General features: G+C 46.4%; 1 long non-coding RNA gene across 1 annotated transcript; it reads left to right on the plus strand.

Annotated features, from left to right (window-relative positions):
* The first annotated feature begins 1,390 nt into the window (after positions 1-1,390).
* LOC132507459 (uncharacterized) lies at positions 1,391-27,159 on the plus strand. The gene is made up of 3 exons (XR_009536201.1): positions 1,391-1,937; positions 21,977-22,254; positions 26,528-27,159. It is a non-coding gene; the product is annotated as an uncharacterized LOC132507459 (long non-coding RNA).

The following is a 27,159-nucleotide window of genomic DNA, read 5'->3' on the forward strand; positions in this document are numbered from 1 at the left end:
TGCTTCCACTCTTCCCTAAACATCAGCTCCCGAGGGGGCAAGTCAGCCCAGGGCTCTCTGGGCAACAACAGCTTCCCGAATAATATGCAACCTCTTCTGGAGGGCCCAGCCAATCAGCACGGAGCACACAGACTCCAGGGGAACACAGCTCCCATCTAAAGCGTTCTGCTTCTCTTCTCTCCATGGTTTCCATAACAACAGCTCACACACACACACGCACACGCACACACGCACGCACACACACACACACACACATGCTCAGCAGTAGAGTGTCAGTTCAACTAAGCATGTTTCCCAGCACTTAACACAATAAATTCCTCACCAGGCAGCAGAGATGTCTTCTTACCTGGAATCTCTGCGAGCCCCTGCCTCCAGAGGGCCACAGGGGCTGTGACACTAGCAGCCCGTCCCAGGGACCCTCCCTCTTCTCTGCCCAAGGGCCATCCTTCAGCAATCTGTCCCCTCTCTCCAAGCACACCATACTTGCCTTAAGGTGCCCAGAGTACCCCAAGACAAGAAGATAATCTCCTGCATCTTCTCTGATTCCAGGGTCCCTTACGACCCCTTCCCCCAACCCTTCCCCCCCACCTCAAGTTTATAAGCAGCTCAAAAGAAAACACAACCAAGACTCTGCCTTTGACGGCCTGCAACACAGCAGCCAGATGAGTGAACCCACTGGGATTTGGATTTCATTAGTCAAACCCGGATCAGAGGGTTCTGGGTAAAAGTTTGTCAGGCTCAGGGAGACCTAGCCAAGACCGCGGGAGGAGGGAGGCTGCCTGTGGCTGTAGGGCCACTTCTGGAGGTCTGCATCAGAATGAGAAAAGGAAGCCTCCCCTTTGCAGTCTGCAGACCCAAGCTGTGTGGTCCTAAAGCCTCAGGATCAGAGAGGAAGCCCCAGGCCAAAATTTCAGGCTTGGGATTATGGTCCCAAATGGGTAAGCTTCCATGATGATGAAAAATGTATAACGTTGAGTGGATGGTTTTTTGTTTGTTTTGGTCTTTAGAATATTGATAGGATTTAATCCAGCTGTCTGGAGGCTTCAGAGGAGAAAGACATACCTAGCATAGCTCTCGGCACCTAGCAGGAACTCAGCACACGAGGGCTATTGGTTTTTGCCCCTCTCTGCACAGCGAAAGGCCCAGCCCTGCCCAGTCTGGCCTGATTCCTCCTGGGGAGCTGCTACCTTTCGCAGGGAAAGCTGCCCTCCCCCCAGCTCAGTGGGCTGTGAGTGTTGGTTTTGCTCCTGTCACCTGTAACTGGGTCATGTCTTACTTACCCGTCTTGTACCCAGCAGAGGAAGTCAAATGAGAATGTTAACTGAGGACTGGGTTAGTCAACACTGCTGCTCTTTTCTGGTGCGCTTTATGGAAGTGTAAGGCAATTCCAGCTTACGGCAGGGTTTCGGTGTCACCGAGAGTTCCCGGAGCTCTGTGACAGCCTCACACTGAGTCCAGGCAAAGCGTAACAAGCAGCATCTCAAGTTACCTAATCACATGGCGGCAACACCCCAGCCCAAGGCCGCACGGGGCCTTGCCGTGGCGCTCCATCTGAGGAGCTCACGGGGCATAAAGAAAACCCTTTCTGTATTTGGGAAATACTATTACCTGGGTTTGACCGAGAGAGGTACCGAGACGTGAAGTGACCTGCTTTAAGACCACAAGTAAGAAGGGGTTGGGCTGAGCGTGCTGCCCAGGCAGCTGAGTGGAGCTCCCTGGCTGGGAGATGACGCACAGAAAGCATCTTACACAGAGCCTGCCCTGGCCAGGCCCTGGGTGGACTTGCTGGGACACTGAACTCGATAACAAAGGCCAAGGCAGATGAAATTTTAAAGCATCAGCCTGAGGAACCATGTGCAGAGAACTGCCTCATCCTTGAGAAAGCAGAATGCAGGACACAGGATGCAGAGACGGAGCATCAGGACGCCAGAACACAGGTTAGCAGCTATTTCTTCAGCCCTTACCGGGTGCCCAGTGGCAGGCCTCATGGACTGACCCCCAGGCAAGACACTGCATCGCCCCTGCTCCTATATGACAACATTATTTTTATTAATAATCATAAGTGCAGCAACAATGATAATGGTTAGAAAAGAAAAGTGGAGAGTCTTTTTCTGACCTTTCTGCAGATGGTTATGCCAATCAGAAAAATTTAAGAATACAGTAAATATTCTAGTACCGAACAAATGTAATGGATTAGTACCTATAATTACATTAATTACATTTTAGTTACATGAATATACTTTTTGGAAAAAAGGAAAAACACATAGCATTTCCATACTGGTCTATTGCAAAAATGAGTAGTAACATTATAGTTTCTGGTTTTGATGTGTAAATTCTTTTTTGTTTTTTAAGATTTTTCTTTTTGACGTGGACCATATTTAAAGTCTTTATTGAATTCGTTACAGTATTGTTTCTGTTTTGTGTTTTAGTTTTTTGGCCGCAAGGCATGTGGGATCTTAGTTCCCCAACCAGGGATAGAACCCATGCTCCCTGCATTGGAAGCATGGAGTCTTAACCACTGGACCACCAGGGAAGTCCCTGTAAATTCTTTAATTTGTCCATGCACTTGAAAAATTGATCTTCAAGTTTTCATGCTTGGTGGACAGGATGGACAGATTCATCCATCTACCTTTACTCCTGGTTAATCAGAGAACACTGTTTATTAATTTTAATTTTGAAAAGTGTCTTTCCCATAAATCAAGAGATATAGAGTTATGAAAACTCTTAAAATACATATGGCAAAGAGTCACGAAAATTCAATTTTACCATAAATTCTAGAAATTGCAATACTGTCCATATCTTTGTTTCTCCAAGATCCATTCTACTGTCTATCAAATGCCTCCAGACGTGAACATTTTAAAACACAAATAAAAACTCCAAGTTTGACAGAAGAGGTTGGCAGAATTGACGTGACTCAAGTTTCATATAAAGGCACACAGGAAGAAACAATCACAGGATAAATATAGAGAAATAAAGAAAATTCAGAGCAAGGGGAAGAAAGAAATAAGAGGGGAAAGTCCAGCCAGGGAGGAAAAGTCACATTCAGTGTCAGTGCATTGATGTAGTTGCTAGCGTTGAACCGTAAATTGCACTCTACACTCTGGGCTTCCTGGCAGCCAAAGAAAAACGGGGATGTAGCTGGTCATGGCATTCACATCCACAGAAAAGAAACCGCTGTGGGAGAGTCTTAAGAACAGCTCCTTGGGAACCTGTGCAGGAGATCCCATGCAGGGGCCAGCCAAGTCTACTGAGGGAGGTAAAGAATTCCAGGACAGTTTGATTCTACTTTTGTTTCCCTCCTATACTGGTTTCAGACCAGGAAAGGATGAACTTGGGAAAGAGGTAGCAGGGGCCCCAGAGGCCCTGTGAACAAACATTAGAAAGGGAGTAACCAAGAAAGATGAATTCTATTAAGACATCCGAAAATTTGTATTTAGCACATTTTAAAACTGAGGTTAGATAAATGGCAATGCTTAATCCAAAGGACTAGATCAATAGTAATGAGGAAGGTCAAGGAGAGCAGCAAGGATGGCTTCACGTTGCCTTTGAACTCTGCGTTTCCCCTCCCCCAGCCGCTCCACCTGCCAGGAGGCAGCTTCAGCTCTGGGTCTGGGCGCGCAGGGACCTGCACCCAAATCCTGCCTCTAGGGCATCTTCCCTGGTGGTAACGGCAGGCTGACTTGTCACAGAATACCCTCCTGCCGAAAACACTGGCAAACATCGACAAGATGTATTTTTTCAATCTAGTTGAAGCCATCAAAAAATCACCAGGGCAGTGAGAAACTAAGGAGCTAAAAATCTCAGAAAGAAAGCATGAGCTGAGAGAGGAGTCCCAGCTGCTTTTCTCCTCAGCACTTGTCAGTTCCCAAGCAGTGGCTGAGAAGTTGAGCAGAGCTTCTAGGAGTCTATGGGGCTGGGGTCACAAAAAAGGAATTCAGGGTCCAGCAAGGGGGGAGGGCCAAGTGAAATACCTCAGACTTTCAGTTGAAAGTCCCCAAGAAAGCATGATCCAGAAAGAGGTCAGCCTGCAGGAAGTCCGAATCATCTTTAAAGAGCTCAGTCCTTGATTAGATCAATGGGATGTACAACAAAGCAATACATTTCTAAATAACCCATGAATCAACGTAGAAATCACGATGGAAATTAGAAAATATTTTAATGAAAAGATAATACAGTAAGTCCCCTACATACGAACCTTCAAGTTGCTAACTTTCAAAGATGTGAACATGCCCCAGTATGCCAGCTGTTGTACTGTACTACTGTACCTTTCAAGGTACTGTACTATAAGATTACAAATGTTTTCTTTATGTTTTGTGTTTGTTTGTTTGTTATGTATCATTTGTGTGAAAAGTATTATAAATCTGTTACAGTACAGTACCATATAGCCGATTGTGTTAGTTGGGTACCTAGGCTAACTTTGTTGGACTTATGAACATGCTCTCAGAACGGAACTCGTTCATATGTAGGGGACTTACTGTAAAACTAAAACATCAAAACTTATGGGATGCACCCAAAGCACACTTAAGAGAAATTTGTAGCCTTAAATGCATCACTGGAGAAAACGAAAGTTTGAAGAAACAATGAATCAAGTTCCTATCTTAAGATTTTACTAAAAGAACAACAAATTAAACCCTAAGATAATACAAGGATGGAAATAGTCAACAGCAGGAATGAATGAAGTAGAAAACACTAATGCAACAAAGAAAAACAACAAAGCCAAAAATTGTCTTTTAAAAAGACTAACGAAATTGATAAGCTCCTGACAAGACTAATTTCTTTAAAAAAGGATGAGGAACAAATAATCAATATCAGGAATGAAAAAGAAGACATCACACTATAGCCTACAGCTATTAAATAAGAGGCTGTTCTGAACCAATTTATAGTCTTATATCTTTTAAATAAATGAAATCCATAATAACAAAATCTTTCTACAAAGAAAACTCCAGGACCAGATGGCTTCACCAGTGAATTCTTCCAAATACTTATGGACAAAATGACATTCATCTTACACAAACTCTTTCAAAGAATAGAAAACAAGTGACCTCTCAACTCATTTTTGAGAGCAATATCAAAGACTTAATATCAAAGTCTGACTGGGAAAGAAAATGACGGGTCATTTCTTTCTCCTGAACATGAATGCTAATACTAAACAAAATATTATCAAATTGGCTTTAACAGTGTATGAAAAAGATAATACGTCACAACCAAGATAGGTTTTATTTCAGGAATGCAAGATTGTCTCAATGTTCAAAAATCAATTAATATAATTTACTATAGTAACAGAATAAGGAAGAAAATCATTGATCAACTCAATAGATTCTGAAAAAATCATTTGCTAAAATTAATCTCAGTGACAGTAAAAGGAAACAAGAACTCTCTTAAGAAACTAGGAATAGAAAGGTGATAACTTAATAAGATGGAGAAGCTACAAAAATATCTCTAGTAAATATCATACTTAATGTTCAAATATTGATACCTTTTCCCAGTATTGAGAACAAAAGAAGGAGGATCCCTGTCTTCATTTCTATTCATTATTGAACTGGGGGTCCTAGCCTTTGCAATAAAGCAAGGCAAAGAAATAAAATTTTAAGAATTGGAAAGAAAAAAAATAAAATTGACATCATTTATAGACTACATGATTACATATGTAGAAAATAAAAAATAGTTTGTAGAAAAACTGTCAGAATTAATAAGTAAATAAAACAAAGTTGTTCAATAAAAGAAGTCAACCTTGCTTGATTTACTTATTAATTCTGACAGTTTTTCCACAAACTGTTGTGTATTTCCTACATATGTAGTCATGTAGTCCCTATTTTTATACAACAGAAACAAAAAGCAGACTCTAAAAAAGAAAACATCAATAAATTAGACTACATTAAAATTTGGATCTTCTTTTCATCAAAAAAATTAAGAGTGAGAAGGGCAGCCACAGAGAACAAGATAATTGTAATTCATATGACTGACAAAGAACTCATATCCAGAAAACACAAAAAACTCCTACGTATCACCAAGAAAGACACACAACCCAATAGAAAAATGGGGAAAAGACCCAAACAGGCCAGTAATGACCAATAACATTTGAAAATGTATTCAATTATATTAGTCATCAGGGAAATGCAAGGTAAAATGCACTCATCAGAATGGCAAAAATAAAAAGACCAACAATATCAAGTGTTGGTGAGAATGCAGATCCCCCCCACCCCCCCGCCAAAAAAATCTCATAGCTGTTAGGGGTTGGCCAAAAAGTTCGTTCAGGTTTTTCTGGAAAGATGTTAGGGAAAAACTCAAATGAACTTTTTGGCCAACCCAATATTTGTTAGGAGTACGAACTGGTACAGCCACGTTGCAAAACTATCAGTATCTACTAAAGCTGACCATATGCGCACACACACACTATGACCCAGCAATTCCATTCCTTGGTCTACACCACACAGAAATGTATACACCAACATACGTATACAAGAATGTTCCAAGCAGCATTATTTGTAATAGGCCCAAATTAAAATCTACCCAATGACCAGCAGCAGATGAATGTATAAATAAATCGTGGTAGATGTATACTAAGGAAATTTTTACAGCATTAAAAATGAGAAAACGACTTGCATCCTTAACAACATTAGATCAACTTTACAGACATAATACTGAGTTGGGGGTGGGGGAAGCCAGATAAAAAGAATGCATGATGTACAATTCCACTTTTACAAAATCAACAGACACGCAATCTAATCTTTGGTGACCAAAATGGTTGCCATCGGGGAAGAGGTGGCTATTGGAGAAGGGGTGGAGGGATTTCTCCGATGCTGGTAATATTCTAACTCCTGTGTTGGATGATGGTTACACAGGTGAGTTCACATTTGTGATAATCCATTAAGTAGCACACTACAGCTTTCTTTATGTCCATTCTACTTCAATCTTAAAAAGTTTATTTACTAGCTAGCTGTGTGACAGTGGCAAGTTACTTAACTATGCTGAGTTTGTCCTCATCTATAAAATGGGTATAATAACAACCACCTCAAAGGATTGCTCTGAGATACAAATGAAATAATGTATGTGAAAAGGACAGCAGAGACGGACTTCCCTGGTGGCGCAGTGGTAAAGAATCCACCTGCCAATGCAGGGGACACGGGTTCGAGCCCTGGTCCGGGAAGATCTCACATGCCACGGAGCAACTAAGCCCGCGAGTCACAGCTACTGAGCCTGCAAGCCACAACTACTGAAGCCCGCGTGCCTAGAGCCCATGCTCCGCAGCAAGAAGAGCCACTGCAATGAGAAGCCCATGCACCGCAACGAAGAGTAGCCCCCGCTCTCCGCGACTAGAGAGAGCCTGCGCGCAGCAACTGACCCAGCCAAAAATAAATAAACAGACTGCCAAAAATAAATAAATAAATTTACAAAGGAAAAAAAAAAGAAAGCGGAGGATGGCTGAATAAATGGTAGCTGCTTTGTTCTCACTCTAAAGGATTTCAGCTATTTCACTGTTTACTTCTGGGATTATCTGGGCTTGGCTGCTTGCAGAAGCAGCCAGTCCCCTTCTTGGGCACACTGTTCAGCAGTAAACCTGGGAATTTTCGAGGTTAGTGGTCCTCACACCTACAGAGGGATTAGCTGCTGGTGGGTGTGGTCAGGATGAGGACACAGACGCAGCTTCTGTCATCCCAGACAAGCTCATGCCTCTGACTTCCCCACAGGAGACCCAGAGGCAGGTCCCCAGGAGGACCCAAGACAGGGAAATGTAGTCATTTGATCCAGAGAAGGTCGGTAGAGCTGGGACTTTAATGAAAAAGGGATGCAGGGCAGGCAGCAGCCCTTGCAGACTGTCAGTCCCCGAGCAGGGAGAGTCCAAGGGAAACCCTACCTGAGACTCCGGGTGACGGGGGAATGGCTCACTGGGGCACCTGGATAATAATGTGGGTGCTGTGATGGCCTGGAGCACACAGACCACCCATCCTGCTTATGAAGAGGGATCTGCAGACTCGGCTGCTTTCTGGAAGTCATCGTGCAATATGGACTACAGCTGCTTTTTGTCAATTCCCATTTTCTAAAAGGCTTGGTTGTGGTTTGTGCCTTTTGGGGGCAGACCCCCACCCCCTCTGAGACCTGGCTTTGTCAAGTTGCTTCTTCACTTTGAGAGGCGACACCTTCAAACCCAGAGTTTACCTAAATCTTTCCTGATTAGAAAAAAAATAGCTGGGGGTCTGGCTAAAAATGCCGATTCCTTGGCCTCAACCCAGATCCACTGAGTAAAATCTTTAAGGAGAGGGGCCTAGGAATCTATAGCTGTAAAAAGAACCCCAAGGGATTCTGATGGTCATTCAAATTGGGAAAACCATCCTGCAACCTGGTAGCATCTCTGAACTCTTCCCACTTGGGATAACCCCCTGCTTTTTTACCCAAGTTTCTCTTTTTCTATGGGATAAGCTCTCCTGATGGTAGTTCCAAGCTCTGTCCACCCCAAGTTATCAAGCCTCTACTTTGTTCAGGCCCAGAGCCTGGAAATTTGTAGCCGTGGGCCCTACCTGCCTGCCCATGATGCTGAGACAATGTCCTCTACCGCAGCTTCATACCCCTACCTGGGGGAAATCCAGCTAAATGATATATTATGCAATTCAAACTAAAATGCATTTTTTGGAGAATTTTGGAATGATTGGTAACACCATGAGGTAACTCAAAGCCACCCTGCAAAATCACTGCACACTTCCATAGTAGTATCTTGAGAGTTATAAACTAAAATAACATTACCTGCCAGGTAAGAGTACTTTTCCTAATCAGTATTTCTCAATAATTACTTGTGCAGGAGCTACTGCTCAGAACTAAGAGTTAGAATATCTGATGTGGTACATATGTACACAATAGAATACTACTCAGCCATAAAAAAGAACGAAATAATGCCATTTGCAACAACATGGATGGACCTAGAGATCATCATACTAAGTGAACTACGTCAGACTGAGAAAGACGAACATCATATGATATCACTTATACGTGGAATCTAAAAAAAAAAATGATACAAATAAACTTATTTACAAAACAGAAACAGACTCACAGACATAGAACACAAACTTATGGTTACCAAAGGGGGAAGGAGGAAGAGGGATAAATTAGATAAATTAGGAGTTTGGGATAAACGTATACACAATACTATATATAAAATAGATAAACAAGGTTCTACTGTATAACACAGGGAACTATATGCAATATCCTGCAATAAACCATAATGGAAGAGAATATGAAAGAGAATACATATATATAAAATTGAATCACTTTGCTGTACACCAGAAACTAAAACAACATTGTAAATCAACTATATTTCAATTTAAGAAAAGAATTAGAATATGCGTCTTAGTCTAAGTTCTGATATCAATGAGCCAGGGGAGATGGCTCTATCTAATTGGGTTTCTTCGTCTTTTGTATGCAAAGGTGAGAAGGGTTTACCTGCTTTCCAGAGTTCTTGTCATCAACTGGGGCCAGAGAAAGGGCCCAGCACATAGATGACAAAGGTTTCATTGAACGAAGGAAAAAATGAACGAATAAGTGAGTGAGTGAATAAATGGTGCTACACTTAGTTATTTATTAAGAATAACTAAGAACAAATGTTAGATCTTTGAAAAAAATAAATCCCATAAGGTATGAGGCTGAGGTTCTCTGAAGTGGTGCCTAATTTGGAGATGGAGTCCTGCCGGGAGAATGTTCTTCTCTGCCGGTGTCTGTGCTGACCCTCTGTGCAGCTGCTGGCTGCCCGAAAAGACACGTTGGCTATCTCCACTTGGGTTTCTACTTCTTTTGTCTCTCAGCACATTGTTGCATCGGGACTGCCAGGGACCAGAATTTGGTGACAGCTTTCAGGTTTGGTTTGCCAATGACAACGTCTGGCTGAGTGTGGGGCTTCCGTGGTGTAGCTGGCCCATGGCCTTGAATTTCTTCCGGATTCAGTGGGCCCGCTGCATTACCCAAATGGCCTCTTGCAAATGGTGTCTCAGAAATGAGAATGCACGCATGTGTGAGTGTGTAAATGTGCACGCATGTGCACATAGAGAAGACAGTCCTTGAACACCCAACCTCTCAGATGCCTGGCCTTGAAAATGATATTAGAGCATCTTCATCACCATCTGCAAACATGCCTTGTCATTATTTGCCAAGCACCATTCTACAGGATAATGAGATATGGTACCGTCCATAAGTTTACAGTCTAAGTTAGATAAAATGTATATACATGGTTAATCAACCCTATCCAATTAATATCCATCAGGTTTCTAGGTTGCATGCCTCAGAAACCAACTCTGGATAACTCAAGCAGAAAATGGAACTGTTGGGGAGGTTAAAGGAGCAGGCTTAGTAAATGGTCTTCAACCAAGGGATCCAGGAAGGAGAGACAAACTTATGCCATCAATGGACACAGCTGTGATTACTGGGCTGTCCCCACCACGCTGGCCACTCTCAGTTCTAATCTCATCATCCTTGCATTGTTAGCTTATTCACTGAATAAATAATCTAGGAGGAGGCTGGCACTGTTCTAGAACAGCAGATTCAGGCATGAACCCAAAAGACAAAACCGTCTGCCTTCACAGAGCTGGCATCCTAGTGGGGTCATCTCGCACTCACTCAGGTTGGGCCAAGCTCAGTCCTATGCTTTTGCCCAGGCTGCTCTGTGCCCCACAGTGAATTCCTTCAAGGAAGAGGATGTAGATACCGGGCAGTTAAAAAATGACAGTTTTGGGGACTTCCCTGGTGGTGCAGTGGTTAAGATCCCGCCTGCCAATGCAGGGGACACGGGTTCGAGCCCTGGTCCGGGAAGATCCCACATGCCGCGGAGCAACTAAGCCCATGCACCACAACTACTGAGCCTGTGCTCTAGAGTCCGCAAGCCACAACTACTGAAGCCCGCGCGCCTAGAGCCCGTGCTCCGCAACAAGAGAAGCCACCGCAACGAGGGGCATGTGCATCACAGTGAACAGTAGCACCCGCTCACCGCAACTAGGGAAAGCTCACGCGCAGTGACGAAGACACAACGCAGCCAAAAATGAATAAATAAATACATCTATTTTTTTAAAAATAAATTAAAATGACAGTTTCCTACTACAACATAAGTTCCAATCAAAGTCTAAACAATAAATGGAGAGATGTTCAGAGGAGGTCAAACTCTCTTCTGGGTGGGGAAGAGAATGTTCCTTGGAGAAATTAATCACTTGGGGGGGAGCAGTGTGTCTAAGGGCCCAATTGGGAAAGTGCGCTCTCAGCTCACTGGATTAGAAGAATTTCACAGAATGAGACTTTGTTCAGAAAGACCTAGAACAAAAATCCCATCCTTGAAGGACTGGGAAGGAGAGTGTTTTGCCAGCAGGGCCTTGAGATCATGAAGTTGAAAGAGCAATTTTAAGTAGATGCAAAGGAACTGTCCAATTGCTTCCTCCTCCCAGCCCAAAAGTAGCCAGCGTAAGCCCCTGTTGGATGCGGAGGCCACATTGGAGCCAAATGACCACCATGGTAGTGACAGTGACTGTGGAGGTTCTGGACTCTGAGAGCAGAAATTAGTCCGCAAAAGAATTCCTCGCCCTTCAACAAGAAAGGGACATAATGCCATCAGAAAAAGAGAGGCAGAGCCCCAAAATTTAAGTACATCTTTGTGTCAATTTGTTCTTCTTGCAAAATGGAGATACTAGACCCTTTCTTGCCAAAATCAAATGGATGTTGATGATAAACTGAGAGTGATATAGTGAAAGGGATACAGGATATGAGACGCCATGGGAGCTGGTCTTACATCCAAGATTTACGAGCTGTGTGACCTTGGGCAAGTCACTCAGTTTTTCTGAATCTGTTTGCACATCAACAATATAAGCATAGTAATTCTTGACAGGTGTGTAAAGGATAAACGAATAAGATAATGTATGTGAAAGTCTTTTAGAAGTTACAAAGCGCACCACCACTATAAGGAGCTATAAGTATTATCCTTTAATAAATACCTGTGGCTGTTATCAGTAAACTACCATGAAGAGTTTTGAAGATGTTTATTAAATAACTGATCCCCACTGTTCCTTCCCCTGCATTACACTTAGGCTGCCGGCCTGCCCGGCAAAGCACCTGCTCGCCTCCAAAATCAGCCAGTGGCCAGAGGCACTGGAACCCTTTGAGCCACATGCTTCCCAAGCGGGCATGGGAGTGATAAATCTTGTGTATTGACCCAGGAAGAAGCCTCGACAACAAAGCCCAATTTATTATCTTAATAAATCACAAATTGTTCCTGCAGCAACTTCCTAAGACTGTGCAAAACATCACAGACTCTAGGAAGAAAAAAGGAGAGCCTGGCTGGACGGGAGCTGAGCTGGGCCCATCAGGCCCAGGCAGAGTTAGAGTGCGCCCAGCCGACCCCGTGAAACAGTCCCTATGAAAGGCAGACGTTTGGTAGGAGTGGGCTGTTTTCCCCCCATAATTTACAAGCCGTCCATGCCTGCTACTAATATATAGACGCTTGCCTCCCCAGACTGGCTCAGTGGGTTAGAGAAGGTGTTTCAGGGTGTTTGGGTACCAGCTCACCATGGTGGCTTAATTTTTTAACATCAGCCATTCTCCTGCACTTCTGCAAAGTACTGCCTGTACAGTCCATATTTAATGTCTAAATGAAAGCGAACTAAAATTTATTTTGTTTGGGGAATTCCACAGCTCCCTCTTGAGATAAGTGGAAACACCCTGGGGTGATATAAAATTGAGGTTGGGAATTGCTGTGTTGGAGTGCCATGTGAATGAGGTGAAGGTCAGGGGTTCAATCCCCATGTGAAGGGAGCAGTTAATTTCACTCCAACTCATGGCCTCAGATTCCACCCTTAACCCTGGCCATCTGCCTCAAAGATGAGCCACTGGTCCCCAGCAGGACGGAATGAGATAGAAGGGCCAGATCCATGCAAATCCATCAACCCTGTAGAAAGACAGCCCAAAGCCTGACCCACGCGTAATGTCCCAGGATCTTTCATTTTGCCGATGACAGCACTATTACATTATTACTTTATGTTAGAGTGTAAACCCACGAAAATATGGAAGCGTCCCATGAATGAGATGTCATGGGGCCCATGATGTCTGAGGCATGACTCTTCGTTCCCAAGAGTTTAGCTAACTTGCTAGGGAGACAGCTTAATAAATGTGATGTATGTAGGATGGTCACACAGCCGATTTTTGTTTATCCTTAAGAGGGGGAGAAGAGGTGTGGACGCCTACAGACAAAAGGTAATACAAATATCACTCATCTTTAGTTTGGAATAGACGATACAATTTAGGGACAACAGATTGCCCTTCTCAATTACGCTTTCCTTTAGCTAATAGTAATATTACTTTGCATTCACTGGACATGCAAGAAAAAAGAGCCCAAATGCTCAGCTGGATGAGGAAAGGGCATTTATCCCAGAGAAATAAAAACTTATCTTCACGCAAAAACCTGTACATAAATGTTTATAGCAGCTTCATTTGTAATCATCCCAGACTGGAAACGTCCAGACGTCAAGGTGACTGGTTTAACAGACTGTGGTACGTCTGCATCATGGCATACTGCTCAGCAATAAAAAGGAAAAACTATCTTTTTATATATATTTTACTGAAGTATAGTTGGTTTACAGTGCTGTGCTCATTTCTGCTGCACAGCAAAGTGACTCAGTTATACATATATATATTCTTTTTCATACTCTTTCCCATTATGGTTTATCACGGGATATTGAATATAGTCCCCTGTGTTATACAGCAGGACCTTATTGTTTATCCATCCTATATATGCTAGTTTGCATCTGCTAGTCCGAAACTCCCAATCAAAAGGAACAAACTGTTGATACATGGAGCAACTTGGTTGAATCTCCAGATAATTATGCTGAGTGAAAAAGTCAAGGTTACACGCCATATGGCTCACTTTTAACAAAATTCTTGAAATGACAAAATCATAGATGTGGAGGGCAGGTTAGCAGTTGTCGGGAGTTAAAGATGGGGGGTGGCTGGGTGTGAGTAAGAGGAGTATCGCTTATATGTGGAATCTAAAAGAAAAAATGATACAAAGGAACTTAAATACAGAACAGAAATAGACCCACAGACATAGAAAACAAACCTGTGGTTACCAAAGGGGAAAGTAGGGGGAGGGATAAATTAGGAGTTCGGGATTAATAGATACACACTATTCTACATAAAATAGATAAACGACAAGGACCTACTGTATAGCACAGGGAATTCTACTCAGTATTTTGTAATAACCTATACGGGAAAAGAATCTGAAAAAGAATGTGTGTGTATATATATATATATATATATATATATATATATATATATATATATAACTGAATCTCTTTACCATACACCTGAAACTAACACAACACTGTAAATCAACTATACTTCAATAAAAAATAAAATAATTTTTTAAAAAATGGAAGTAGGGGGCTTCCCTGGTGGCACAGTGGTTGAGAGTCTGCCTGCCGATGCAGGGGACACGGGTTCGTGCCCCGGTCCGGGAAGATCCCACATGCCGCGGAGCGGCTGGGCCCATGAGCCATGGCCGCTGAGCCTGCGTGTCCGGAGCCTGTGCTCCACAACGGGAGAGGCCACAGCAGTGAGAGGCCCGTGTAACCACAAGAAAGAAAATTAAAAAAGTAAGTAGGTGTGGCTATAAAAGACCAACATGAGAGACATTCGTAGACGCTCATGATGGAAACATTCTGTCTTGACTGTCTCAGTGTCAACATCCTGGTTGTGATATTGTATGATAATTGCGTAGGTGTTACCAATAAGGGAAGCTGAGTACAAGGTACACAGATCTCTCTGTATTATTTCTTACAACTGCATATGAATCTACAATAATCTCAAAATGAAAAGTTTAATTAAAAAAAAAGTCACCCGTCATCTGTGTATGATGGAGGGCGGTGTTACGCACCCAGAGATTCGGGTCTGTTGGGAATATCACAGGCTGGCCTTACTCTCGTCCTTATTAACATGCCCCCTCTTGCATGCCTCAGATAGAAACAACATGTACCTAGGAGTAGGCGGGCTGGGCCAGGAACTGCACGAAAGTGTCAGGACTCCAGGTGACGGGATTGGCCAGCGTGGAGACTCCTGGCAGTGTGACAACCAGGAGGGCGTGAATTTAGGGCAAGAAGCTGCACTGTGGTGCTGGGGGTCAGAGAGATCAGAGGACTGGATTAGGGGATGGACCAGCAAACAAGGAGATCATCAAGAGTCTAAAAGTATTTTTCGCCAATAATAAGGGCTGGGGCCACATAACAAGGGTCGCGTTAAGGTCCTACTAGGCGAGAGAGACACTTGTGTGTCTCCTCCTTTGTTCAAGAAATATTTAGTGAGAAACTCCCAGAAGCCAGGCACCAAGGTAAGTGACCAGGACACAGACCTGGTCCCTGGAGCTCACTGTCTAACAGAGGAAACAGTAGCAAGGATGCTTGAAAGCACTTTGGAGGGAGATCCACTCCTGATAGGGCAAGGAAGTGACAGGGAAGCAAGATCTGACAGGTTAAGTGTGGGACTGGGGGGGCAGGATTCATGCAGAGGGGACAGGATCGCACGGCCCTGAGGTGAAAGCACTATCGCCACAGGCTGGGCTAGTCTGCAGAGGCTGAAGAGGTTACTCGTGGTTCCTCTAATCTGGGCATCGGGATACACGGCTGGTGCTCATGGGCTGGCCCAGTCGGAAGTAAAGGCTCACGGCAGGAAAATCCTGCAGAACGGGCCATCAGCGACCACACTCAATCAGCAGATCGAAAAGAACCTCAGGCCGAGAGAGGTTCTCAAACTCTGGATTGCTGTCCCCTGGGAAGGTCAGAGCTTTGAAAAATCTATAAGGCCCTAGTGGATGCTTTGATCCTCACAGCTCAAGGTGTACCTGGTGGGCCTCCTACCTCTGCTGGATCTCTCTGACTGCCAAACGGGCCTCCCGCATGGAGGAGGCATCATCTCTATGGAGCTGAGAGGTCATGTGGACCCCAGGGAGTGAGGAGTCACATGAGTCCTCAGCAGAAAGGAAGGTGACACCTTCTAGCTTGATTAGAGGTTCACACTCCCAAAGAGTCCTTCAGCGGGACGGGGGCTCTTCTCTGACTTTTCATTTCCTGGGGACGTTCCCTACTTGGCCTGTGAGAGAGGCCACTGTCGTCCAAGTGAGCAATGGGCCAAGAGCCTCCCAGTCTTTGGAAAGCAGAATTCAGGATGCTGGAATAGAACAATAACTCCTTCATACTTTCAACAACTATTTATTGAGCATATACTATATGCCAGGCCCTAGTGCCAGTCCCAGTGACCCAACAGTGAGCAAACCATGCTTTCTGTCCCCAGGGAACCTACAATCCACTGCGTCAGTCAAAGAGAAGGTAGGTTCATCAAACTCTCAAAATAATAGGGTTTAAATAAGCTAGAACCTCGTGCCTCTCTCACATATCTGTGTAAGTGTAAAGCAGTCCAGAGTTCTTATGCCAAGACACAGGCGCCTTCCATCTTGTGGCTTTGTCATCTCAAGGATGTTGCCCTCATCCATTTAGTCCAAGATGTTCACCACTAGGACGCATTCCAACAAGCAGGAAGGAAGTGGTGGGTAGAAGAATGAGAGGCACAAACCTCTCCCCTGAAAGGCCCAGAAGTTGCACACGCTGCTTTAGCACAAACTCTATTTACAGGAATTAATCCTATGACCCTATCATGATGCAAGGGATCCTAGGAAGTGGGGTCTTTAACTAGACAGCCGTGTGCCCAGCCCACTTTCAGTTATCGTGGAAGAAGGTGAGCGTGGATGTGGCGGGTAAGCAGTCATCTCGAATTAAGCAGGGAGGTGAGTAGCAACAGGACACACCTCTCCCGGAACAAAAGCAAATGAATGGTCCAAAGCTGGGCAGAAAAGGAAAAATCTACAAATGCACAGGACCTAAAGGGCAGTAGCAAAAAACAAAGGGAACACTGACGTTCACACAAAACTTCGGAACACCTAGGAATGTTATCTGTATTTTTTTCGGAGGCAGGCATCACCCCACACGCTACTATAGGTGGGAAAGGGGTGAAGGGGGTGCAGCCTGAGGCAGATCTGATGAAGTGAGTTTCTCAAGGGTGGATGCTTTTGGTTCCAGAACTGTCCATCATGAAAAGGCATAAGAGGACTAATGGTGCTACCCGTTAGTGGTGCCAACCCGTTGCCTTGCCAACCATCCTGATGGCCACAGTGATGCTGGTGGTGACGGCAATGTTGATGCTTTGTTTCACTGGAGCAGCAGTGAATTACCTTAGCATCCTTGATGAAAGGACCAGTGAAGCACACACCTTAATTGGAGCTATGCTGGTAAGCAAGGGAGAAATTGACATTTGTGGGCATCCTAAGCCCTTCCTCTGTAGAATAGGAGCTGGACCAATAGCAAGTCTCCCAGGGGTGGACAAGTCCAGACTCGTAGGATGGACTCACCACCCCTCACCACCCATCACCCCTCCCCAGCGTGTTTCAGATTTATCGTGCTTTTCATAGTTTCACATAAAATGCACAAGAATAGTGGAGAATAGCTTCCAGTGATTGCACCCTACTACGTTCCAGGCACGGAGCTCACCATTCAACAGCATTTACGTGGGTTTCCCACTTTACAAAATGCTTTTGCAATATATTAACTGGGTCCTTTCTCTGTGGAGTAAGTGTAGTGGGAATCAGAGTTATTCCCATTTAACAGATGAGCAAAATGTGGTCCATGATGTACCTAAGATCACGTGGCCAATCCGGAGCCAAGGCTGGCCCAGAATCCCTCCTCTCCGGTGGTCACTTCCACCGAACCCGCCCTTGTTCAGGCCACCTTATTTGGGGATTTCTCCTCCAGTACCACGCGCTGGGCTGTGCAGTGATGTTCTAATATAGGTCAAATCCCAGGGTAGGTAAACTCCACGCACTGTCTGTAAACCCTAAATTATAAAACAGAGGAATTAGAGAGTCATGGTTTTCTTTAAAAAGGGGGGAGGTTTGCAAAAGTCTTCCTTGAAGGTCCTCTAGGGCAATTATGATATAACAGCCTCTGGAATAATTCCTTTTCCATTCCACTCTCAGGAAGGCACCTGCTTCGGGGCAGGAAGCCCATCAGTTCAAGAACTTGAAGGGAGTCCTGCAGGGCCTGGGGAGCGCAGGGGTGGTTTAGGGGAAACCCAATGTTAAGTAACTAGACTGTGGGCTGGGGCTTGTGATTTTTTTTTTTTTTTCCAGTTTTTAGCCTCCATCATCCGTCAAGTTCTGAGGGACCACGCAGTGCACAGTATGTCGGGTCTACTGTGAGATTCAGCCCGCACGGAGCCAGGCTGAAACTCAGTCCTCATCTTACGTGACCTCCTGGCATCACGTGAGCCAGCTGATCACCCCTTCCTCCTGAAACAGCTCCTCTCCCTCTCCCCCCCCACCTCCTCCTCACCTCCTCCTTCTCCTGGTTGCAACGCACCTGCCGGGTTTTCCTCCTGCCTTGATGATCTCCTCCAGGGTCCTGACTGTAAATACCTTTCTTCCACTGATGATACCAAAGTCTTATCTCCAGCCCAGATCTCCCCCCTCAGCTCCAGACTCAGAGCTCCAACCACCTTGACGTCTGACTAGCATCTCCAGCGTATCCTGTCCAAAAGAGAGCTCCTGATTTCCTCTCTCAGACCCGGGTTCCCCAATCACCCCAGCTCAGGGAACAGCAGCTTCATTCTCCCAGTTGCTCAGGACAGCTCTTTCTCTGACACCTTAGATCCCATCTGTCAGGAGGTCCTACTGGCTCCCTGTTCAGAATATCCAGAGCCTGACCCTGCTTCAGCCCCGATGCAAGCCACCATCCCCCTCCCCCGGGTTATTTCCACAGCCTCCTAATCAGTCTCCTTGCCTCCAGCCTCGTCCCCTCAGTGTGGCCTCAGTCCAGCGGCCAGAAGGACACTGCTAAAACCTAAACTGGATTGGGTCACCTCACCGCTCCAAACCCTGCTGCGGCTCGCACCTCCCTCGGAGAACAGCAAAATCCTCGGGACAGCCTCCAGGGCACGCTGTGATCTGTTCCCCACACACCTACTACTGTCACTTCATCTCGTCTCCTCCTGATTCCCCAACCCTGCAGCACTGACCTTGCTATGCCTAGAACACGCTGGGCACACGTGTGCTTTGGGGCCTTGGAATTCACTCTTCCCTCCAGCTGGGACCCTGCCCTCTCTGGTAGTTCTCCCCCACCCTTCAACAGTACCTACCCTGCAATGTCTTTATAAGGATTAGAAAGAGCATGGGCAATCAATAAATCAATCAAAATCTTTAAAAAAAGAAAGCGCATGTGCAAGACTAAATAAATAAAAATTAAAATAAAAAAGAGCATGGGCAAAAAATTAAAATTTAAAAACAGTGCATGTCCAAAAATAAATAAATAAATAAAAATTTAAAAAAGAAAGAGCATGTGTCAAGAACAAATTAATTAATTAAAAGTAAAAAAGAGAGAGAGAGAAAGCGCATGTGCAGAAAGCCAGTGCAGGGCCTGGCACGGGGTAATTCGCTGCTATTATTATTGCTATTTCAGAGGAAAATCGGAAAATCTAACCCAGTAGGTCTCCACACCCTGCTGACCTGGCTGACCTCCAGATAGGTCATCGGCGCTCCTCTACTCGCCGTGCCGTGGGAGGGGACGCAGCTAGTGCGGAGTCCCCATCACCCCTCTGTTCAACGGCTTCACTGTAAGCCATCCACCGCGCGGTCAACAATATCTATGGATATTTGGGGTGTGGCAGGAGCTGGGGAATCCAAGGAAAAATAAGACCCTGGCCTTTCTCCTCACGGCACTCGACGTCCTTCACAGGGGATGAGCGGGTAGACCGCTGATGTCAGAGGGGGTGGTAAGTTCTAGGAAGTTCCGGGGTCCATCTGTTGCCTGCCCAGCACCTCCCGTTTCCTCCCATCCCACACCCTCACACACACATTACGCCCAAGTTTCCAGACAATCACAAGCAAGACCGAAACTGAGCCCTCGGCACATCCAGTTCTGCTAACCGTGTAGCAGCCGCAGTAACACAAACTCCCGAGGATTCCTGCTGAGGCCCGGGGGTGAGGATCTCCGCCTCGGCTTCGTCATACTGCAGTCTGGTACTGACGTAAGCTGGTCCACCACGGGATGCAGGGCAGTGAGGAGAGAGGCCACAGGGGCCTCTCTGGACCAGCCCAGGAACCGAAGGGAGCTTAAACAAAGGCCAGGGAAGCTCCTGCCTGGTGGTAGAGGAAGGTTTTTCGGGCTGATGAAGTCCAGGCTGGGGGTGGCGCCCAGCCCACATTCCTTAGCCTAGCTCCAAAGCAGACCCCCAGCCCTTTACCTCCCAGCTGCCGTTTGCCCTTAGGGCCAAGGTCTTCCCTCAAATGGGTGCCCCGGGGGGAATGATTCACCAGAAGGGTGCGGGAGGGCCTTCAGGAGGAGGGTGTTTGTCTCCCCTGTCAAAGCTTGAGCATGAACTGCTGTCATGAGGCGGTAACCAGGAGCTAAATAACTCTGCCCTCTGCGCCCAAGCTCCGAGAGCCTTTGTTTGACTAAGGTGTTTTCTCCACGGTTGCTGAGCTGCCAGCCATTCCTACGAGATCCCATTTGATAAGGCAGGACTGGGAGGGTAGGCGAAGGGGAGCTCGGGGTTTCTGGTTGGCAGGTGGCAAGTGGCAGCCCGCAGAATCTTCTGGCAACCCAGGCCTCCTGCTGCCATGCTCGAGTAGCTTTGCTCCCAATGGAGGGTTCCAGGAGCACATCCGGAGAGCACGTGTCTGGCCTCACAGCAGAGGAAGGGGGTGAGCTCCCTGTGGTCAGCAGGGGTTGGCTTAACCTTGGAAGCTCTGCTGGTGTTGCCTAAAATGGACAGTCTAGGTCCTGTGATCCCAGGCACCCAGTTGCACTCAGGGCCAGTTCTGAGCCTGCCCGGGCTTGGCTCCCTTCTGAGCCAGGAAACACACCTCCAGGAAATGTTAGGTGTGGATGAGTTGTGTGGGGGCCCGAGGAGGAGCCCCGATCACTATCTTTCCCACAAATCTACCATCCACGCCGTGGGAAGAGCCTGGGTGTGAATGTAAATAGATGGTGCGCAGATCTTAGCAGCTGTTAAGATTGCATGAGTAGTGATTGCGCCTCTGAGACGCATCTGAAAAGATGGGGGTGATGATAGTGATGGGATGATGTTGTTTTGAGGATGGAGGGATGTTGTGTGTCCAGCTTCTCTTTTGTACTTTTTTTTCTTTGGCCGCACGACATGTGGGATCTTGGTTCCCCGACGACGGGTTGAAACGTGCCCCACCACCACCGTGGAAGCACGGAGTCCTAACCACCGGACCACCACGGAAGTCCCTGTGTGTCCAGCTTCTAACCACATAGGAAACACTCAAGAAACGGTAGCTGTTGGGCTTCCCTGGTGGCGCAGTGGTTGAGAGTCCACCTGCCGATGCAGGGGACGCGGGTTCGCGCCCCGGTCCGGGAGGATCCCACGTGCCGCGGAGCGGCTGGGCCCGTGAGCCATGGCCACTGAGCCTGCGTGTCCGGAGCCTGTGCTCCGCAACGGGAGAGGCCACAACAGTGAAAGGCCCGCGTACCACAAAAAATTAAAAAAAATAAAAAATAAATGGTAGCTGCTGCCCTCCTTCCAGACCCCACCCCGCCCCCCCCACCCTGTGTCCCCCTGAGGTGCTCGGGCAGTTTGCTGTGTCTCACTTCATGCTTCTACAATAACCCTCCAGGGTTCGTATTCTGTGCGTTTGCATTCACCTCTCCGGCACATCACTAATGCTTGGATGTAGGGATTCTGCCTTGTTTGGTGTCATCTCCCCAGCTCTGTCCCCTTCCCTGGTGCAGAGGTGCCCAATGAGCGTTCATCTACCCCTGGGCTCCAGCTCCACTTCAGAAAGTGCCTGCAGCTCCAACAGCCCAATCAAGGCCTGCCTGAGACCCAGGAAGGCGGTGGGGACGGGGCAGCGGTCCCTCCTCCCAACCTCGTCATCCTCACTTGGTTCCCGTCCCTGCAGAGTGCTGATGACGCCACCGTACATTAGCCGGAGAGCAAATGTCACGTGGGGAGGCCAGGAAATGGATCAAGAGGCGCTCAGTGCATCAGCCCCAGAATGAAGATGGAAATGTATCACCCCCTCGAGCTCGGAGCCAGGCTTAGCCTACTCTACCGTCCTTCCATGAACAAACAACAACCTCACAGCATTACAAAAACGATGGACACCAGGAGAGCTCCAATCAGGTCACCTCTTGGTGCAGAGAAAGTTTCTGTCTTTGAAACTGGAATCGAGAGACGGTATGTTCGGTCCTCATTTCAACTGTGCACCCAGGCGGCTTTGCCTGACCCCCAGGATCTAAGTTAGGTCCCCTCGCTCTCTCTGTCATCATTCCCTGGTGCTCTCTGTCATAGCTCTCACCACACAATCACCACACACAGTACAAATATGTATGCTTTATTTGTACAAGTATTTGTTTAATATCCACTTCATCCCTGTACTCGCCGGTATAAAGGCAGTCATGTATCCCGGGTCTAGCATCCTACTGAGTATATAATATAATCAGCTCTCAATGTTCATCCAACAAATAGTTCCTAAGTGTCTTCCACATGCAACATACTATTCTAGATGTTAGTCAGTAGAAAGAGCAGACAGATGGATAGCTTGTTAAATTAATACAAGACACTGAACTGGGCTATGTGCCTGTGGTAGTCTTCTATGGCTGCTGTTACAAATTACCACAAACCCAGTGGCTTAAAACAAGATAAATGTATTCATCAGAAGTGAAAAATCAGTCTCACGGGGCTAGGATGAGGGTGTCGGCAAGGCTGTTTCTTTCTGGGGTCTCTGTCTACACAGAGACAGAGGAAAGAATCTATCTCCTTGCCTCTCCCAGCTTCTGGAGGCCATCCACATTACCTGGCTCCTGGCCCCTTCCTCCATCTCCAAGGCCGGCAATGTATCATCCTCAGATCCCTCCATTTCTGACCTCTGCTCTTATGGTCACATCTCCTTCTCTGACTCTGGCCCACCTGCTTCCCTCTCATAAGGACCCTTGTGATGACGCCGGACCAACTCGGATAATCCAGGGTAATCTCCTCACTTCAAAATCTTTAACTTAATCACATCGGCAAATTCCCTTTCACCATGTAAAGGACCATTCAGAGGTTCCGGGGCATCTCTGAGGATCCATTATTTAGCCCGTCGTGGTAACCTAGGTAACACATATTTGGAAATCTTTGAATGAAGACGTTTTCCTAAGTTTCAGCAATCTCTTACTGCAAACCTCCAGAGGTTTTTACAAGGTACACATTCTATACTGTGAAATCACATCTTACCCAAACTGGAGGTGATGTTTTCTCATCAGCTCCGAACGTCTGTGACATGTACGTGTGCTGTGACCACCTGCCTAGGAGCAAGGGGACCCCTTCTATGGTGGGTTGAATGTGTCCCCCCCAAAAGATATGCCAATGTCCAAACCCCGGTACCTGGGAATGGGGTCCTATTTGGAAATAGGGTCTCTGCAGATGTAATCAAGTTAAGACAAGGTTCTACTGGATGGGATGGGCCCTAAAACCAATGACTTGTGTCCACATAAGGAGAGTGACATTTGCACACAGAGACAGAGGAAGGGAGGTCATGTGACAAAGAAGACAGAGATTGGAGTGACGTAGCTGCAAGCCAAGTAATGCCCAGGACTGCCGGCCACCACTGGAAACTGCAAGAGGCAAGGAGGTCTCCTCCCCGAGAGCTTATGGAAGAAGCATGGTCCTGTGACACACTGATTTCAGACTTCCAGCCTCTAGAAACATGAGAGAACACAGTTCTGTTTTTTTAAGCCACCCAGTTTATGGTGTTTTGCTACAGCAGCCCTAGGACACGAATACACCCCCTCTCCCAGCCCCGACCCCAGGGGCTCCCAGAAGGGCTACCCAAGGATGCTGGAGGAGCAGCTGCAAAGCATGCCCACATCCCACGCCTCCTTCCCAGGCTGGGGCCCATGTCTTCCCCGTCGCACACACTGGGCCACAAGGAAAGGCTTTGCCGTGGGTAATGAACCACTGATTCCCCTCCGCTCAGACAGCCTTCTCCAGAATCAAAGTCACCACTGTGAATTCATTTTTTCCCTTGTTTCTTGGAAAGCACCTCTCAGGACTATTTCAAGAAAAACAAATTGTGAGGTTTGCTTAGGATCTATTTAAAGGGAATCATCAGGGCAACTTCCAATAACAAACCAGAGGCCAGTCAGAGCTTTAGGACAAGACCGGAGCCACTGTGAGTGTGTGTGCGCTGCCGGCCAGGCTGGACCAAGGCTGCCACACACCCATTGCCTGGCACGCCCCTCGCTCACTGGCAGCTCGGTTGCTTCTTCTGAGCCCTCCGCCCAAATGGACACAAAACTGCACGGTCACCAAAAAAGAACTGCCAAGCAGTATTGCTGTAAGGTTTCCCACCTTGGAGAGTTTGACAGGAACATCTTGAAGCCATAGAGCTCCTTTCACCCAGAAATCCCAAACCACTTGGTTATAACTGGCTCTGTGTGTACAGAGCTTTTTGCCAGCCCTCCAGGGTGAGGTGAGTAGAAACTGTCCCCTGCCACCGCAGGAAGGGTACACTCCAGCTGAGACCTCAAGGAAATGAAGGAGCCATGGAAAGATTCAGAAAACAGTGTCCCTGGCAGCAGCAAGAGTGTGTGCAAAGGTCCTGAGGCAGCAGAAAGTTTGGCCAGTATTCAAGGAACTGAACACAGTGTGGCAGGAGTGGTGTGAGCATAGAGAAGTGGAGCAAGATGGGGCTGGAGAGGAGGGGCTGGGGCCAGGTCACGCAGTGCTTTACTCCAGGTCTGGATTTTACTCTAAGTACAAAGGGAGGCTGCTGAAGGGTTTTAATGATGGGGCTGGAAAGGGAGAGTAGATAGAGACAACTCAGGGGAGAGTGATGAGGCTCGGTGACTGGATGGGTGTGGGAAATGCAGACAAATGAGGACTCCAAGATGGCGCCCAAGCCATGAGCCCATGCCACGTGCAACATCTTTCAGATTCTCTAGATGCAAAATTATGTTCAGTGACTTCAGACTCTGCACCTTCCAAAGCTGATGAAGAACTTCCTAGAATGTCCCCCAGTGTCCCTCCTTTGAGGTGGTACCAACACAGCTCTGTGGGCTGTAGGGGGACCACAAAGGGATGCGTGCACCCTCCACTCACCCAAGGTCGCTGGACCAACCCTCAGAGACAAACTCTCCATCCCCCATTCATTCCATGTCCTCCCCAGGCGCATCCTGAAAATGCCTCATTCCATTATCAGCACACCTAACATCCTCCTCTACTCCAACCTGAGTTCTCTCTCTTCAAAGCCACAGAAGTGAAAGTCATGAAGAGGTCAAAAGAGGGAACTGGGAGGTGTCTAAACACTTCTAGGGAGCAAGGACTGAGCCTTTTCCTTCCTTTCTCGTTCTCAAACTTTTCTGCACATACCGGGAACATTGGCTGGTGATGCCGCAATATTGAGGCAACTTTGTTTATGTTCTTGGCACTTTATTTGGCTGAATGTGCCTTTTCAAAATCAAGATGTTCTGGGAATTTTTTTTTCAATAAAAATATGAAAATATTCCAAAACAGAAAGGAGTACTGAGGGTAACCATACAAAAACAATTTAAGCTGAGAAAAATAACCCAGTCCCGCTGAGTTCCAAAGAGAATCTTGGTTTCCATGGGATGTGAACAAAGTACAGAGCTCCTAGCAGTGGGCGGGATGGGCTGCTTGCTCTCAAACCAAATAAGCAAACATCCTCCCCGAACCCAGCATCCTTGTCCCACAAGCTGTGGTTCCAATTTGCGTCCTGTTTTTGGCCCTCCCCAAAATACATCTCACAATCTTTTTTATTTTCATCTCCTCACCTTGAAAAGCACAGATTTGCAAGTGCGAGTACCTTAGCAGGGAGACAAATCCAGCAGGCATTCAAGACACTCAGGCGAGAAGAAGTGCATCTCATCGAAAAATTTCCATTGCCAGCACTTTTTTAAAATTCCCAAGATAAATGGGTTTTTACTTATAGGACTATGGGCTCCATTATTCTTCAAACACTTTGCTGCTTCCAAGGGGCCAAGAAAATTGGTCATGCACCCGGCCAGCTGATCCAACCTCAAAAATCTTAATGAAAAGGCCCTAATTTTCCCTCCCCTTTAATAAATGTGTCTTCTCTCCTTCCCAGCAGTATGTGGGGTGGGCAGGCAAGGTGCCCAGTTTATGCAAATGGGCAGAAACACCTGATTTACCAGGATTTTTCCCACTGCCTTCAATCTAGGGGTCCCTGCTCCAGAGGGCCTGGGAAGGGGAGCAGATGACTCATGGACCATGACTCCAGGGGACTCAAAAAAAAAAAAATCCACATTCTGATGTGGATTTTAATGTTTACATATATATATGTGTGAATGTACGGGGTTGGGGGAGGGTGTTAAAAGACCAGAATCTTAGAGACGGCTTGAAGGTGTCATGAAAGCTAATTCAGGTGGAAAACTTTCCCGGGGAAAAAAAAATTCCCCTGCTCTACAGATGCCTCTAATCTGTCTTTCAGAACCTGGAAGAGAGCAGCAAGGATTTGGACCGTGGCCTGGAGACACAATTTGCAGCTGTCTTTCCTGTACCCTGAGGCTGGTACAGCAGGTGCTGTGAAATCTGGCTGACAGGTCAACTTCAAGGTGATCCGTTTGCCGAGGCTTCTCTCTGTTCAACTAATCTCCCATCACACCTCTGGTGCCTGGTAAAGGTAAATAATTATGACTAAGTGCATAAAGAAGGGGGGTCTTTGCACACCTGTCATTATTACCTGGCAAGTCTCTGCGGAACCTGGGAGTTTCCCAGAGGGCTGGGGGCGGGCGCGGCGGGGGGCATTTCGGCAGAGGATAAATCAGGGTGGGTCCTTCCAGGCAACATCTGGCTGGAGGAAACAAAATTCAAACAAACACTGGATGCCTGTTTTGTGGCATGGATGGAAGTCTCAGAGTCAAAGTTCTCAGGCCCCTAAGCTGTGATGAACCTGGCCGAGATGCTCACTTACATCTGTAAGTGTCTCAAAGTAAACAAAGTATCATTCCCTTCAAGCTGCACTGTCCCACAGAAATATCATGGGAGCCACAGGTGTCATTTTTAATTTCCAGTAGCCACGTTTAAAAAAAGAAACAGGTAAGATTCACTGTAATAACTCAA

This window comes from Lagenorhynchus albirostris, chromosome 16 (genome assembly GCF_949774975.1).
Source record: "Lagenorhynchus albirostris chromosome 16, mLagAlb1.1, whole genome shotgun sequence".
Taxonomy (NCBI): Eukaryota; Metazoa; Chordata; class Mammalia; order Artiodactyla; family Delphinidae; genus Lagenorhynchus; species Lagenorhynchus albirostris.